We start from the raw sequence: 10,972 nt of genomic DNA on the forward strand, positions 1-10,972 counted from the left end.
AAAGTCTGAGAACATCTGGGTAGGGTTGCTCTGTGCCAGTCATGGAGCCCCCCAGGCTGAGGGGGAGTGAGCATCCCTGGATGTGATGCTCTGGAGCTTAATACCCCAGTCAAATTCCTTCCCTCTCTAAGGGCTCTGACTGATGGCACTTGCAGTAAAGGCAGTGCAGGTGGCATCTCACAGGCCAATCTGACACCCACTCTGTACCAGCTTCCAGCTCAGCCTGGATGGCAGAGATAGGCAGGAAATTGACTGTTCAGGGCTGACCATCCCACTGCTGTCTGAGTTCTCTTAGGGCCAGGAGCTCACCCCACTCAGGCTGCTGTCCAGTGTCTATCACTGTTCCTGGATGGCCCTGAAAGTTTAAATGAATGAATGAACAAATGAATAAATACCATTCTGTAGCAGTTGTGGTTATCAACAGTGTTTTGGGAACATCTTGGTAATACTTTATGCTTTGTGTTTAAAGATCAATTTTACCTCTTGGAAAAACTGGATATGAAGGTTCAGACAATGATGATTTAAAATGTGAAAACATCCACAGTAATTGTAACACAGAATTAAGAAAAAACAAGAACAACATGGTTTAAAGCAGATTTGGCCTGTTTCAAAGGCATTGCTCTCTACGGAAGTCTTGGAAGACACTCTGAGTAAAACAGAATCATTCCATTCCCTATTGAAATGCAAAAAAAGAAGACAATCAAATTGTCCTTTGCTCTTTCTATAAAATCCTTAATCAAGTTTCTTTGGGCCTCTGCGGCATAATATTACTGGAACAAAAGCAGTTTCTTACAAAATGGTTTCCTTTTTCTAGGGTGCCAGAAACACTGGCTCTAGTGTGCGGTGGGAACTGCAGCTGCTGAGCTTGGCATATCGAGTAGGAAGTGCACTTTGGAGTCCTCCACTGTGTTCACCAAATAGAAGCGTGACTCCATTTGCACACTAAGTCAACCAACAAACGTGAAAACTTAGAGTGGACTGTGTTTCATGACATTTAAAATTGTTGTAAGGCTGGTCTCAGTTGCCGCTGCCAGCCGGCGCACCGTGTCCTCCCGCCACTGGCCTGCCCGCTCCTCTGCCAGTCGCAGTGGAAGGAGAGATCGTGGCGCTGGTCATTGACAATGGTTCCGGCATGTGCAAAGCTCGCTTTCCTAGGAATGACGCCCCCAGAGCTGTGTTTTCCTCCATCTTTGGGTGTCTCCGGCACTAGAGCATAATGGTGGGCATGGGCCAGGACTCCCACATGGGCGATGAGGCCCAGAGCAAGCAAGGCATCCTGACCCTGAAGTACCCCATTGAGCATGACATCATCACCAACTGGGACGACATGGGGATCTGGCACCTCACCTTCTACAACAAGCTGCGCATGGCCCCAGAGGAGCACCTGGTGCTGTTGACCATGGCTCCCCTGAACCCCAAGGCCAACAGAAAGAAGATGACTCATCATGTTCGAGATCTTCAATACTCGGGCCATATACATGGCCATCCAGGCCGTGCTGTCCCTCTACACCTCTCGGTGAACCACTGGCATTGTCATGGACTCTGGAGACTGGGTCACACACACGGTGCCCATCTACGAGGGCTATGCCCTCCCCCACACCATCCTGTGTCTGGACCTGGCTGGCCGGGACCTGACCCACTACCTCATGAAGATTCTCACCGAGTGTGGCTACAGCTTCACCACCTTGGCCAAGTGGGAGATCGTGCGCAACTTTAAGGAGAAGCTGTGCTACGTTGCCCTAGACTTCTAGCAGGAGATGGCCACCGCTGCATCCTCCTCTTCCCTGGAGAAGAGCTACAAGCTGCCCAATGGTCAGCTCATCACAATCTGCAATGAGTGGTTCCGGTGTCTGGAGGCACTGTTCCAGCCTTCCTTCCTGGGCATGGAATCTTGTGGCATCCATGAGACCACCATCAACTCCTTCATGAAGTACAAGGTGGACATCTGCAAAGACCTGTGCCAACACGGTGCTGTCAGGCGGCACTACCATGTACCCGGGCATCGCCGACAGGATGCAGAAGGAGATCCCTGTCCTGGCACCTAGCACCATGAAGATCAAGATCATTGAACCCCCAGAGCACAAGTACTCGGTGTGGATCGGCGGCTCCATCCTGGCCTCACTGTCCACCTTCCAGCAGATGTGGATTAGCAAGCAGGAGTACCACGAGTCGGGCCCCTCCATCGTCCACTGCAAATGCTTCTAAATGTACTGCAAGCAGATGCATAGCATTTGCTGCATGGGTTAATTCAGAAGTATAAATTTGCCCCTGGCAAATGCATACACCTCATGCTAGCCTCACGAAACTGGAATAAGCCTTTGAAAAGAAATTGTCCTTGAAGCTTGTATCTGATACCAGCACTAGATTGTAGAACTTGTTGCTGATTTTGACCTTGTATTCAAGTTAACTGTTGCCCTTCGTACTTGTTTAATATCCTGTACATATCTTTGATTTCAACCCTTAGTACATGTGGCTTAGTCACTTTGTGGCTAATGTAAGAATGCGCTTTTGGAAGACAAGTCTGTGGTTTGGGGGGGTCTGCGTGGCCAGCAGTCTCCGATCTGTGCAGGGTATTAATGTGTCAGGGCTGAGTGTTCTGGGATTTCTCTAGAGGCTGGCAAGGGCTCCTAAACAGTTGTTTCTGTCCTGCTGCTCTGTCAGAGTTGGAATAGTACAAGCCATAGGACCCAGTTTCCTTTCTTAGCTGATGTTTTCCTGCCAGAATGCTGCGGGCTGTTACTTGCCTTGAGTTGGAAGCAGTTTGCATTTATACCTGTAAATACATTCATCCTTTTAATTTATGTAAGGTTTTTTTGTACACAATTCTCGATTCTTTAAAGAGATGACAACAAATTTTGGTTTTCTACTGTTACGTGAGAACATTAGGCCCCAGCAACACGACATTGTGTAAGGAAAAATAAAAGTGCTGTGGGAAAAAAAATGATTGGAAGGCTAACAGTATAAGAGGAAACCACATATCAACTCATTTGCTCCTCATGACACTCTCTGTGGTAGGTACTAGCTTTATGGCCCTCACTTAATGATGACCTCACATAATGGTGGCAAAAGCAGCATTTCAAGAGAGGAAGACAAACTAGATTTACTAGTTTAGTTTTTTTTTTTTTTTGCCACAGATCCGCAAACAAACAGACATCAACAATAAAGGAAAAACAGCACAATCTCAAAACAAAACAAAAAAAAGTGGGCTGTGCATAATCGCCCTCATTCCCATTGATTATCATTCCCATCAGCCACACTGTTTATTGGAGAGTATACTTCTGCCTGAAGAAGATAAGTATTTAATAATGGGTCAATCTGGAGGTCAAATATCCCTTCATTAAATGTTCGGGGGTTTTTGCAGGAATACTGTTGGCCTTATGGACTCTTAAAGACCAGTGGGATGGAGTCTCAACCTGCAAGCCCAGAGTGCCAGAGCTCCCCAGAGGATACAGGTCAGGTTCTTGGGAGCGACTGGATGGGAAGGTTCATGGTGACTCAGTGAGCAGTGCCCAAGGAGAGTCTGAGACAGATACAGAGGAAGGAAGACCCAGGGGCTGGGAATGCCCTCAGACGCCCAGGCTTGACTTGAATCCTCTTCTCTGCATTTTCCCTACTCCCTTGATGGACACTCACTCCCTCTTCCTTTATTTTTGGAAGCTGCTGCTTTCGCTTCACTCAGGACTGCCAGAGGTTTGAGTTACAAACATACCCATTCCCTTTGGGCAACGTGCTCTAGGTTTCCATTGGAGAGCCAGCACTCCTTGCCTCTCATCTCCCTCTCCAGTTTGCCATGAAGTCCAAGTGACCCAATGCCCACCTCTACCCTTCCCTTGCCTCTCTCTACTAAGGGCATCCTTCCTGCTCCAGAATGGGCCTGGTGAGGACCTGCAGGACGGCCTGAGTGGGAGCTGCCCCACAGGCCCAAGGAGTTCCTGGAACCCCTCTGCACTGGCTCACCTCCCACACCAAGCTCTCTGCATTCTTCCTGCACTGTGCTCCAGGTATTGACAGCTCCTGGGCAGTGTGGCGGGTGACAGGCAGCCCAGGCTGAATTAGAGCTTGGGAGCTGAGATTCTCTGCTGGGGATTCCTGGTTCCAAGAGTTGGGGATTCTGGCTTTATGAGAAAAGGCCTGGATAGAAACCAGGAGACCAGTACAGGCTCTGGGACCAGTTAATTGATATGTGTTCAATAAAGAATAGCAAACATGAATTTTACTTTTTCTCTGTGTAACTTTTTTCAGACACCGTCACGCCCAGGCTCCCTTCCCTGGACACAGAAGCTGCCTGTCCCGGAGGTTTTATTTTTTGTGGAATTAAAGTCTCTTGGGCTCAGCTCCCCTCAGGGGCGGTCAGAACTCACCAAGCATAGAGCTGCAGACCTCTGGCGGTCAAATGGGGAATAAAAAGACCACACCCATAATCTTTCTTCCTCTTGCCGCAGTGCCCCTCACTTAGTCACCTGCCCTGGTTAGAAGCTTCTGGGCCCCTCCTGGGCCCCAACCCTGCGGTCTCCAATTTCCCCATTTTTCACGTCTAATCTCACTCGACCCCCTCCCCCCGACACTATTTTCGACCCCCTCCACATAACGCCCCCGGCTTACTAATGGGCCAGGTCCTCCTGGGAGAGGCAGGGAGGTGGAGAGGAAGTGTGGATGCCAAGCACCTGCTGGGCAAACCCAAATCCGGGGCTTGACCTCACCGGGAGCCGGTGAAGGGCCCCCATGGTCGGTGATGGCTTGGCGGCTCCTCTCCCATCCTCTGCTCTGGGCCCCAGCCCCACGCTCACAGCCATGTCCTGAAGCCACCAGTGTTGTGCCCTCTCGGCCACGCAGGGGAAGGAGTGGACTGGACAGAAGCAGTGGACTCTGGGCGCTGTTTGTGAAAAGCCGGGACAACAGATGTGGACACAAGGAAGCCGGGGCCCCAGGCGCCGCTGGCCAGAGGCCTCGTGTCTGCCCCTCTTCACAGCTTCCTCCTCCAAGGGAAGCTCCCCGCCTGTCCTCAAAGGAGAGAGTGGTTTCCAAATGGACCCCCACAGTGCCCGATTGGGCCATCCCGCCCCAAGCTGGAGGGTGGGTGCTCATGGGGTCCCAAGGCACCAAGGGCCCCACCCGCGCGGACCCAGTCTCTCCTCCAGGCTTGGCTGGAACTGGAGAGCTGCAAGCAGCTTGGCTCTGAGGGAGGCCTTGGCCGGTGCTGCCCAACTCAGACAGCCTTCCTGGCCCACCCTGTCAATAACTGACACTCTAATTAAGAGTGCTAGGTGCCTACGCTGTTTGTGTGTCTCTTCATTGATAAGGCTGCTCTCGTGCTTGACTTACAATGGAGAGCAATAACACACTGCCGCATGCCTCCCCTCCACCTGCATGTCCAGTAGTGTGACCGGTTTGCTCTTCTATGGAAAAATAGAAGGAATCAGACTCATGCCTTCTCTTCACTTACTGACACTGATTTGGAAGTTCCCTCAAAAGCCTGTTACATAAGCCATAGCATGTGATAATCTGGCTTTTATCCTGAGCCCTGGTGAACCACAGGTGGTGACCCCAAGGGACCTGCTTTGCATGACAACCTCATACCTCTTTCAGTTCTCTCCCAGTCTCTCCTCTTTGCCTTGTAAGTTCAGTTTCACCCCAAACACTGCCTTTTGGCTATTTTATGGCTCCTATTTGCAGCTTGAGGGACAGATTTTTCCTGCCCTTTGCCCACCATCTGCTCCTGGGACCCCAGCCTGAGTGGAAGAGGTCTTGGAGAGTGGCTTGGACATTATTAATCAGGTTTCCTCCACACCAGCACACATACACACCCATGTGCACACACACACACACATGCATGCCAACACACACACGCACTTTGTTGTGGAATCTGGTGGCTATGGTGTTACGTATACCCACATGAATTTGTGCTTAATGGATATATCGAGCAGTCTTCACTGGTTACTCACACCCACTGTTATGCTTTATGAACAAACTCATGCATTCTTTCCTAATTAGACTGCATATTTCCTTTGCTTTTCTAGCAGAGTGGATAAAACTTCCAACTTTGGAATCACGCTGTCTGGGTCCAAATCCCAGCTTAGCTTCTTAGTAATTGTGTACTCTTGAGGAAATTCTTTAATCTTCTCTAGGCATCAGTTTCCTCACCTGTGGAGTGGGCCGATAACTGTTCCTACTTCACAGAAAGAATGTGAGGATTAAGTGCACACAAAGCATTTCGTATAGCATCTGACACCCAGTGAGCATGGAATAGATGTTTAGAGGTCTCAGTCCTCACAGCAATCCTGTGAGTAGGTACAATTTTTATCCCATTTCAAGGTGAGGAAAATGAGACTAATTTGGCTACGGCAATGGAGGAACTGAATATAAAATACACTTCAAGTTTCAAAGATTTAGTGTGAAAAAAGAATGTAAAAAGTCTAATGAATACTTTTTATATTGAGTACATGTGGCAATGCTAGTATATTAGCTATGCTGGGTTAAATAAATATATTATTAAAATTTTTTCACTTGTTTTTTAAAAATTTATTAATATGGCTACAGGAAACATTTAAATTACACATGTGGCTTTCATTCTGTTTTTATTGGACAGAGTTGATTTTGATAATGAAAACAAATCCACTCACATCCTGTTTTCTGAGTGTGAAATAACTAGCACAGAGAGTGCTGGTAAATCCCTTCTTTGTGCTAAGCACTTTGTAACAGCTAGCTGAGGATTGTAGCCTGTCACTACTGAGCCTAATTTTCAATACCGAGTCTATCAATAGCAGTACTGATACTACCAATATGCAGGATACCTACTAAACTGAAGGCAATTTCTCTTTTTTATTCAAACTCAATTACTTACCTCTGTTCATTCAACTGAAGGGAATCAAGAAAAGATAAACCACTACCCTTGTCCCCCAACTCCACAAGAGCCATGCATTAGGAGTAGGAATCCTACCTCCTGGCCAGGTGTGGTGACTCATGCCTGTAATCCCAGCACTTTGGGAGGACAAGTTGGATGGATTGAGGCCGGGAGTTTAAGACCAGCCTGGGCAACATAGCAAGACCTCATCTCTACAAAAAATTTAAAAAATTAGCCGGGCGTGCTGGCACTTGCCTGTAGTTGCAGCTTGGGTGACTAAGGTGGGAAAATCACCTGTGCCTTGGGTTTGAGGCTGCAGTGAGCTGTGATCACACCACTGTACTCCACCCTGGGTGACAGGGTGAGACTCTTTCCCCCCCCAAAAAAAAAAAAAAAAAAATCCTACCTCCTGAGGGTCCCTATTACTGTAATTTCTAAAAGTGTCCCACAAGCCTCTTGAACCTAATTGACTCAGTACTTAACGCAAGTGGGTGAGTGTGGGCAAGATGTTGAACTTGCCTTTCTATTAGTTTTATAATAACTCTCCCAGGAAAATAGTGTCATGTACAAAATGAGGAACTGCAGCCCAGATAGGTGAAGCCCCACGGCATAAGTCACACAGGTAGGAAATGGCAAAGTAAAAATTCACACCCAGGACTCCCTGGGCTTTGCCACCATGTACATTACCTTCTCACTGGATATCACCTGACAGAATGAGACTTAGATAATTAGGGGGATCAACCAGGGAGAAGGGGAAAGTCGACATAACCAGAACTAGAACACAGATCAGGGAATGCAGTTCTGGGTGGCCCATGGCTTTGGAAGCCCAAGGATGGATTGAAAGTGGTTAAAAAACAAAAAGAATAAGATGCAAAATGGACAAATGAAATACCAGTGATGCTCAAATACAGCTTTAATTATACTTCAAAGTTTGCCACAGCTCATCTTGAGAGTGTGAGGAGAATGAAGAAGATCCTGTTAAAGGGTCATGGGAGAGAAACGGTGTTCATGGGAAGTGGATTACGATCTCTTTGGGCTCCATTTGCTTCCTTCCAGACACACTGGAGCAGGTGTTGGGTCCCCAGGCCTCAGGTAGCCCTGTGTCTGTAGTTTTGCTTGGTGCAGCCCACGTGACTGCTCGTATGGATTGGAGGCTGATGCCTGAAGCTTTCCCAAGTGGGCATTGCATGCTGCTACTGACTCCAGTTCTGGGGTCCTGCTGGTGGTTGGGTCCTGGTGGCAATCAGGTTCTGCTCTCACCACCACACAAGGCACTCTCTCCGGTGGCCTGGCTTCCACAGCTCCACTAGACATTTTCCTGGTGGGGTTTCTCTGTGGCAGCTCCACCTTACATTTCTTTTTTTTTTTTTTTTTTTTTTTTTTGAGACGGAGTCTCGCTCTGTCGCCCAGGCTGGAGTGCAGTGGCGCAATCTCGGCTCACTGCAAGCTCCGCCTCCCGGGTTCACGCCATTCTCCTGTCTCAGCCTCTCCGAGTAGCTGGGACTACAGGCGCCCGCCACCACGCCCGGCTAATTTTTTTTGTATTTTCAGTAGAGACGGGGTTTCACCGTGGTCTCGATCTCCTGACCTCGTGATCCGCCCGCCTCGGCCTCCCAAAGTGCTGGGATTACAAGCGTGAGCCACCGTGCCCGGCCTCCACCTTACATTTCTACTCAGCATCACTCTAGTGGAGGCTCTCTGTGGTGCCTTCACCTCTGCAACAAGTCTCTGCCTAGTCTTCTAGGACTTCAATGACATCTTTGAAATCTGGGTGGAGGAAGCTTCCACAGCTCTTACTTTCTGCAAGCCTGCAGAGTTAGCATACCCTGCACACCACCAAGGTCTATGATTTGTACCTTCTGGAGCTGTGGCATAAGCTACAGCTAGAGCCACTGCTGGGGTGGCCACTGAGTGAGTACTGTGCTGGGGTGTAGGGAGCAGCATCCTAAGGTGGTCCTGGGCAGTGAGCTCTTGGAGACAGCCTGTCCCCTGAAACCATTCTCTCCTCCTAGGCCTCTGGCCCTGTGACAAGAGGGGCAGCCTCAAAGATTTCTGAATTGCCTTTGGGGTCTTCCATTCTCTTGAGAAATAGCATCTGGCTGGGCCAGGCATGGTGGCCCATATCTGTAATCCCAGCATTTTGGGAGGCAGAGGTGGGTGGATCATGAGGCCAAGAGATAGAGACCATCCTGGCCAACATGGTGAAACCCCATCTCTAATAAAAATACAAAAAAATTAGCTGGGCATAGTGGCACGTGCTTGTAGTCCCAGCTACTCAGGAGGCTGAGGCAGGAGAATCACTTGAACTCGGGAGGTGGAGGTTGCAATGAGCTAAGATCACGCCATTGAATTCCAGCCTGGTGACAGAGCAAGACTCCGTCTCCAAAAAAAAAAAAAAAAAAAAAAAAAAAATAGAAATAGCATCTCACAGTCTTCTATCCCTTGCTCTTTAACAAATGGTCACTGAGGTATATCCTTGGTTTCCTCCCCTGAAAATGCTTTTTCACTCTCCACATGGCCAGGCTCAGTTTTCCAAATTTTTCTGCTCTGCTTCCTTTTTAATTATAAGTTCTGTCTTTAACTTATTTCTTTGCTCCTGAATCTCAGTGTAAGTGGCCAAAAGTAACCATGCAGCTGCTTCTGTATTTTGCCTAGAAATTTCTCCTGCCAGATATGCTAATTAATCACTCTAAAGTTTGGCCTTCCACAAAGAGCTTGGGTATGGACAAAGTTCAGCCAAGTTCTTTGCAAATTTATAACATGGATGGCCTTTAGTCCAATTTCCAATACTTTGTTCCTCAGTCTCATCTGAAACCTCATCAGAATGGTCTTTAGTGTCTACATTTCTATCAACATTCTGGCCATGACCATGTAATAAGACCATGTAATAAATCTCTGAGGAGTTCGAAGCTTTCCCTAGTCTTCTTGTCTTCTAATCCCTCACCAAAATCTAGGCTTCCTGCTCCTCCAAATTGTTCCAGTTTCTACCCATTACTCAATTTCAAAGCTGAATGCACATCTTCACGTATTTGTTATCAGCAACCCCCTACTTCTCGGTAACAATTTCCTGCCTTACTGCATTTTCTGTTGCTTTTAATGGAACATACGAAACTGGGTAATTTGTAAAGAAATGAAATTTATTTCTCATAGTTCTGAAGACTGGGTAGTCCAAGGTTGAGAGGCTGTATCTGGTGAGACCCTTCTTGATGATGAGGACTTTGCAGAGTCCTGAGGTGGTGCAGGGCATTGCATGGTGAGGGAGCTTGGTATGCTAGCTCAGTTCTCTCTTCCTCTTTTTATAAAGCCACCTGTCCCATTCCTGTGATAACCCACTAATCCATTAACCCATGAGTGAAGGCAGAGCCTTATGATCCAATCACATCTTAAAAGTTCCACCTTTTAGTATTGCCACATTAGGGATTAAGTCTCAACATGAGTGTTGGAAGGAACATTCAAACCACAGCAGTATGAAAACAGTATTCAACTCCAAGGGATATGGTCAAGATTACAGGTGGTAAGGAAAAGCCTAGAGAATAGGAATAGGCTAAATTTGCTAGAGATGTGCTGAAATTATTTGTCTGTATTTCTAGCTATGACCTTAGCTTCCTTAACTCCATTTCATCGCATGAATATGAACAAATAAATTGAGATCCAGGTTTTTATTTTTAACAGAAAAGTAAGAGGCTGTGGCTCAGTGCACCATGATGTTGAGACAGGGACGGGGACATCTCAGCCACACTCCTCCAGAACAGGGAAGGAACACAGGTCAGTGTAAGGAAGGAGCTCATGATGGACACAGAGGTGGGCTGTCTCTCCACCTCCTCACATTAACAGGACACAGATACATTTAGATGCCTTTGCAGAAAGAGAAGCCAGAGTCTCTTGAAGTCACAAAGGGAAGGCGTGAAGAAATCCTGCATCTCTGTCCCTCATAAGGCAGTTGTCTCAGGCTACAGGAGAAAATAGCCATGAACAAATTCAGGCCAGTCATGGTAAGTGGTGACACTCTGAACAGCCCACCACACAATCAAAAATTCCCAATCAACGAATCCCCATAACCCATTATTATCCCCTCTGCCCCACCCCCAACCCACTTCAGGCCCTCCAGGATTTTATCTTTACAAGCCTTGA

General features: G+C 47.7%; 1 pseudogene; it reads left to right on the forward strand.

The window, feature by feature from the left end:
* Positions 1 to 1,117: 1,117 nt before the first annotated feature.
* Positions 1,118 to 2,329, forward strand: LOC129473831 (actin, cytoplasmic 2-like; annotated as a pseudogene).
* Positions 2,330 to 10,972: the final 8,643 nt, after the last annotated feature.

This window comes from Symphalangus syndactylus, chromosome 23 (genome assembly GCF_028878055.3).
Source record: "Symphalangus syndactylus isolate Jambi chromosome 23, NHGRI_mSymSyn1-v2.1_pri, whole genome shotgun sequence".
Lineage (NCBI taxonomy): Eukaryota > Metazoa > Chordata > Mammalia > Primates > Hylobatidae > Symphalangus > Symphalangus syndactylus.